This window comes from Cyprinus carpio, chromosome B3 (genome assembly GCF_018340385.1).
Source record: "Cyprinus carpio isolate SPL01 chromosome B3, ASM1834038v1, whole genome shotgun sequence".
Taxonomy (NCBI): Eukaryota; Metazoa; Chordata; class Actinopteri; order Cypriniformes; family Cyprinidae; genus Cyprinus; species Cyprinus carpio.
This window is the reverse complement of record NC_056599.1, coordinates 21,792,672-21,798,305: the sequence shown is the minus strand read 5'-3', so window position 1 is coordinate 21,798,305 and position 5,634 is coordinate 21,792,672. Positions and strand designations below refer to the sequence as shown.

Sequence of the window (5,634 nt, the reverse complement as noted above, 5' to 3'; positions counted from 1 at the left end):
ATGCAGTGATATTTGTGTATATTTTAAATGACATACATGTTTGGTTTTTTGTTAATGACATAGCTGCAAAATAAAAGGCTGACAACTTAAGCTTTAAGTATTATAAACATATATAAACATATATAAATATACACTAGACAGCGTAGTAGAGCAAACAATTTTTGGTTTTAGACCTTTAATATCTACACCAACTTGATTTTTAGATTGGGCTAATAAATTATTAATTTAAATAGCCTAGTTAATAAATGCAAAAAAAACAGTTGTAGTGGATGTTAAATCAGAAACTCACAGTTTTAAACAAGCCGGTCAGATTTGAACATTTTTCTCTATTAATAATTACTGGACTGATGTGGAAGCTATTGTGACGGAGCAGATATGCTATTATTGCTGTTGTAGTACCATCACTGTCCAGCAGAGAGCATGCTCTCAGTATGTTCTCATATACTGCTGGTCACCCTTGTGATTTACCGCATCACAGACCTGCAGTCTTATGTAATCTAACTTATATTTCCATCTCTATGCTCTGTAATTACAGGAGAGACAGTTTCATCCCGCCTATCACACACAGCCAGCAGACACAGCATTACAAAAAGATGTTTTATTCACAGTTTTTGTCTTTTTATTGGTTACAGAAGAGTTTCTGACAGAGCAAAGCAGGCCCAGATGCAGAAAGCAAAAGGGTAGATTTAAAAAAGAAAAAACATGGACAGAGAAATAGTGAAGAGGAGGGGAGAGAGGGAGTGAAGAGGATATGTTTTCTTTCAGTCCCTGCTCTCCTCTCTTCCTTGGATGGTCTGTCTCTCTCACTCCCTCCATGATAAGCTTGGCCTCACTTTTAGGAGGCCAAACTCTCTCGGTACAAAACCCTAATTTCTCTTTCTTTTTAGTCGACTCTCAGGGGAAAGAACAAGAATGATGACTGGTTCCTCTATTATAGAGTGAGATCACTCCATCTTGCCTCTTTTTCCCTCAGAATGAGCACTCTTCCACATTATCTAGAGAGAGATTTCAGCCAAAAGCTATAGATGATGCCTTCAGCCCTCAAGACAGCAGCAGAAGATGCAGCAACTTTCATGCATGAGAGGTGGTCGTGGGTAGTGAGTGAGAAGCAGAGAGAAAGAGAGAGAGTATGTGAGAGATACAGTAATGATGTTCATTTTATTGAAAACAATCCCATATCCCCACTTGACAGACACCGTGGTCATGAGCCTCTCCACCCTCCCAGTTCAGCCTCTGCGAGACAAGTCTTTGGAGAGATGGAGAGAGTAAGTGCTTGAGAGTAACGAAGATGATAGAAAGGGAGGAAGAAGCACAAAGTAAGAGAAGGAGGACAGAGAACAGACTGGGAGAGTTAAGCAGTGAGGGATGCACGTTCATCTCTTCATTTTCTGTCTTGTCTCCACGACCGTTTACTCCTCCTTCTCCTCTCCGTGTGTGATGACGTAGCAGATGTTCTTGTAGTCAACATTGCCAGCAACATCTGGGGGAAGGCGGCCCACAGATTCTTCATCTAATGGATGAAGAACAAAGAATTAGGATTAAATAAACATTAAAAAAAAAACTACATTTTAGAGACTTGATCTAATCCGGAAAAAATATATTAAAGTTGCAATGAAACGGAAATCTTGACAGATCTTTTTTTTTATGCATTGTGACCTACATCCAAATGAAATGGAACACTGAAGAAGAACAAAAAAGTAGGGCGGGACTTAAAAAAAAGAAAGAGGCAGAGTTTAAATGGATTAAATGATTGGAAAAGTCTTTAATTTCACTGTAAGGTCGAGTTATGATATTTTACGAGCTCCAAAAAAAAAAAAAAGAATCGTTCACAAAAAGATTAATAACGTATTATGAAAGCAGACTGAGTGAACTGCCATCTCATGCTGTTTTAAAACTATGAAGAGTAAGACGTGACCTCACCTCCTCTGCGGAGAACCTGTCGCACTGAGTGGTCAGAAGCTCCTCAAGGCTGGAAAGAGACAGATCGAATATCAGTCAGACAAGGAAACGTTGATTTTTTTTTTTGGCACATTGAAATAGTTATGAGTTAATATAGGCTTACAATTGCTTCTTGATGAAGCCGGTGCCCTCTGGGTCCAGCACCTTGAAGGCAGACACAATGACGTCTTCGGGGTCAGCACCTTTCAGAGACACGGAGAGCGAGTTACACTGACTGATTACAAAAATGGTTGGAAAACCAAAGGGAAAACAGCCAGTAAAAGGGACTTTTGCATACCCTTCAGCTTCTCTCCGAACATGGTGAGGAAAACGGTGAAGTTGATTGGGCCGCTGGCTTCCTTGATCATGGCCTCCAGCTCCTCATTCTTCACGTTCAGCTGGCCTACAGAGACACAAGGATGATCAGCACACATTCATGGATATATTTACAAAGGACACAAGCGACACAACTCACCCATTGAGGCCAACACGTCCCTAAGGTCGTCTTTGCTGATGATACCGTCTCTGTTCTGGTCAATGATTGTGAAAGCCTATGCGTGCAGGACAGAAAGAAGCACATTGTGACAGGAGTTGGTGAAAAATGAGGCTGCTCACAGCTGCAAACCAATGACTAAAGAGTCGATTTTAACAAGAAATCTTCCACTTGTAGCCTTTTTCTCTTCCCTGACAGTAGTAAAACTTCCTTCTCAGTCACATGAAACTCAAGAAGGGGCTTGATTAAGAGCAGCTGCTAACTCCCACCTGCCCCCCACAGAGACCCTCGCTGATCCTTCTTTCCATCTGGGAGACGTGTTAAGTCAATCCCAACTGTAATGTCAGACATTCCTGGAGAGGCACTTGAGAAGGCTATATAATTTATTAATAAACCATTCAAACTTCACATCCTTACTTAGCTCATTCGCAAACCAGCCTGACACTAATTCCAGTCAAGTCACCCATTTAGCATGTGCTTATACATACTTTTTTACTTAGTGTCTGAGACAATGAAAAATTAATCACAATGTTTAACAGCCATAAGTGTAGTCAACTACTGGTAAATCTGATTTTTTCTGGGATTTCTTTTGTGCATTAATTGTCATTTCAAGGTCCATTCAGAAATCTTATATGCATTTAATGTTCCCTTCCTGCAAACTACTTCAAGGGCCCTTAAACATAATCCTCATTAACTGTGTTTTATTTCCCCTTTCCTTCTCTTTTATCTTGTCCATCATATGTTACACATGATCTCTTTCTGTCCCTCTGGCATGCACTATGATCTTCAGCTGCCGTCCCTTTGGGATCAGGAGTTCAGGAGTGTCTGACAGATGGGAGGGCAGAGAAGAGGAAGGCTGAGGCTTTTTTACTTTTTCTTTTTCTTTTCTTTTTCTTTTTTTTTTTTGGATATTAGCAGACAACACAAAAAGACTAGATGGCGTCAATCTGTTGACTCAGTCCATTTGCTGTACTGACCATCTAACAGCCCTAATACAAATATGTTATAACCTTATAACAGAATTTGATCATATTAGAATTTGAATTCCAGTTCGGAAGCAACATCTATGATAAGACCCATGTCTGGGAACATTTACCCCCAGAAATCTCATTTTGGACTTATAATACAAAATAAAGAAAAAGAAAGTAACATATATATATTTACAGTATATAATGTCCTGAAAATATGGAGTTTACTTGTATTAATTATAAGATCTAAAAAAATGTTTACCTCTTTGTACTCCTGAATCTGGCTCTGCTCAAACATGGAGAACACGTTGGAGGAACCCCTCTCCTCCTCCTGCCCTCCTCTTGGCCTTCTTGGGTGCCTAGAAAAAAAAAAAATATATTTTTTTTAACAGTCAGCACAGCTGAATAGTGCATATTTCCTCTGTGTTGTTGACAATAATACATAATGACAGAAAATCATGCACTGACACTGCAGTGCCACACAGAGCCTAGAGACAAAAGACGGATTCATAAGACATTTTAACATATTTATTGTCATATTTATTGTTAATAAAACCCTGTTCAGCCACATTCTAATGAAACATGCATTTTTACATGTGATATACATCCAAATTATGATCTTTGCAAAGGTCACTCCTCGATTAATAAAACTGTATTCATTAGCTTTACATTCATACATTATGCTTTCTGGTTAAACATGCAATATTTTATATATTCTTAATTTAACATTTTAAAGAAAATAACAAAAAAAGCCCATATTTCATGGGAACTGAAAGCAAAACCACTCAGTTTAGCAGTTTCTAACTGCTGGTCCTAGTTCAAACAACACAGGATCAGAAAGAACGGCTTCAGAAAAAAAAAATGCCCAGTTTATCATATCCTGTTAAATGCATTATAAGTCCACAGTTCAATTATCCAAGAATCAGACGCTGATTCAGATTGCAAGTTCTCTTCCATTCAACCCTGCTGAGACTGAGGCATTATGTCCTTGGTTCCTATGTGTCCACCTAGATGGTGTGGGCCAGGTAACATCTAAGATTCATGTTACTCACCATGCTGAGACGGTATGTGTGAAGTCTAAGAAGCTCAAGAAGTGAAGACTGAAGCCGCGTGGTGACTTGTTCCTGGGGGGCTTATATACTGCTGAAGGCCCCTTGCTAATTATAGATCCAACCTTAAGTGTGGCTTGGGAAAAAGACAGAGAGAAGGAATAGAGACAGGGAAAACTATGAAAGGCTAGAGAGATGAGGTAGGGGTAAAGCGATGAAGGAACACAGGGTGGGATGCACTATCATCTTACAGTGCTCAGAAATAGCTATTAGAGTCTTGGAATGGGATGAATCTGATACTGATGGCAGCAGTCTGCAAGTCTCACGTAGACTAATAAGGACATGGATACATAAGGGCCTGTTTGAGAACTGCACAATCGCATAACTCAAGCAATTTGAAATGAATGGGCTGTAATCAGACTCACACCTATGTTTAGATTAGTGACGGATCAATATTTGGGTTTCAGTGTTACTTCTGAATCCTGGGGTCGGGATGGGGGAGGTTGCAATAATAGATACTGATTAATGTAAATCCAGAGATTTTTTGAGCCAATGATTATCTTGTTCATATATGCGTACACGCCCCCGTCTGAAATATAAGAGGCCGATGTAACATCTTAACCCTTGCCATCGTGTCACCTCTTTCCAAATCAGCCCTAATCAAAAATAGGTTTTAATGCCTTTCCTAGTATAGTGATGCCATAAGATTTAAGTCCAAGTCCCCCCACCCTCACCCCACCACATGGCCATGCCCAAATTCAGCCCTCTCTCTCCCCCTGGAGCTCTTTGACCTCGCTCTGTCACTCTGCAGTCACTGTGAGGTGCCGTTTGTGAAGCTGATCTGTGTATGGGCACGAAATTATCGTGTTTTCTTTCAGTTTGAGATGATCAGCAGCACAATGCAGCCCAGTGAGGGGTTGGTATGGGACACACATAAAGGGAAATCTGAAGCTTAATACAGGTTCTTTTGGAAAGGCGGGGATAATGGACAGCTGAGAGTGACCAAAATAGCAAAACAAATCTGTCTGCTCCTTGAGCTCTCCTTTTCTTCTGTTTAATCGATCATTCTCTTTCTCGTCCACTTCTAGCAACACCACAGTTTGTTTTTGCATTCCTTTCCTCCTTTAGGCTCATTTGATACCTTGTGAGTCTGTCCTTTACGTGTTTTTGGTCCCCTTTCTAGATC

At 40.1% G+C, this 5,634-nt stretch overlaps 1 pseudogene; it reads right to left on the bottom strand.

The window, feature by feature from the left end:
- Window positions 1-1,139: 1,139 nt before the first annotated feature.
- On the bottom strand, window positions 1,140-4,606 carry LOC122133951 (annotated as a pseudogene).
- Between the last annotated feature and the right edge of the window lie 1,028 nt (window positions 4,607-5,634).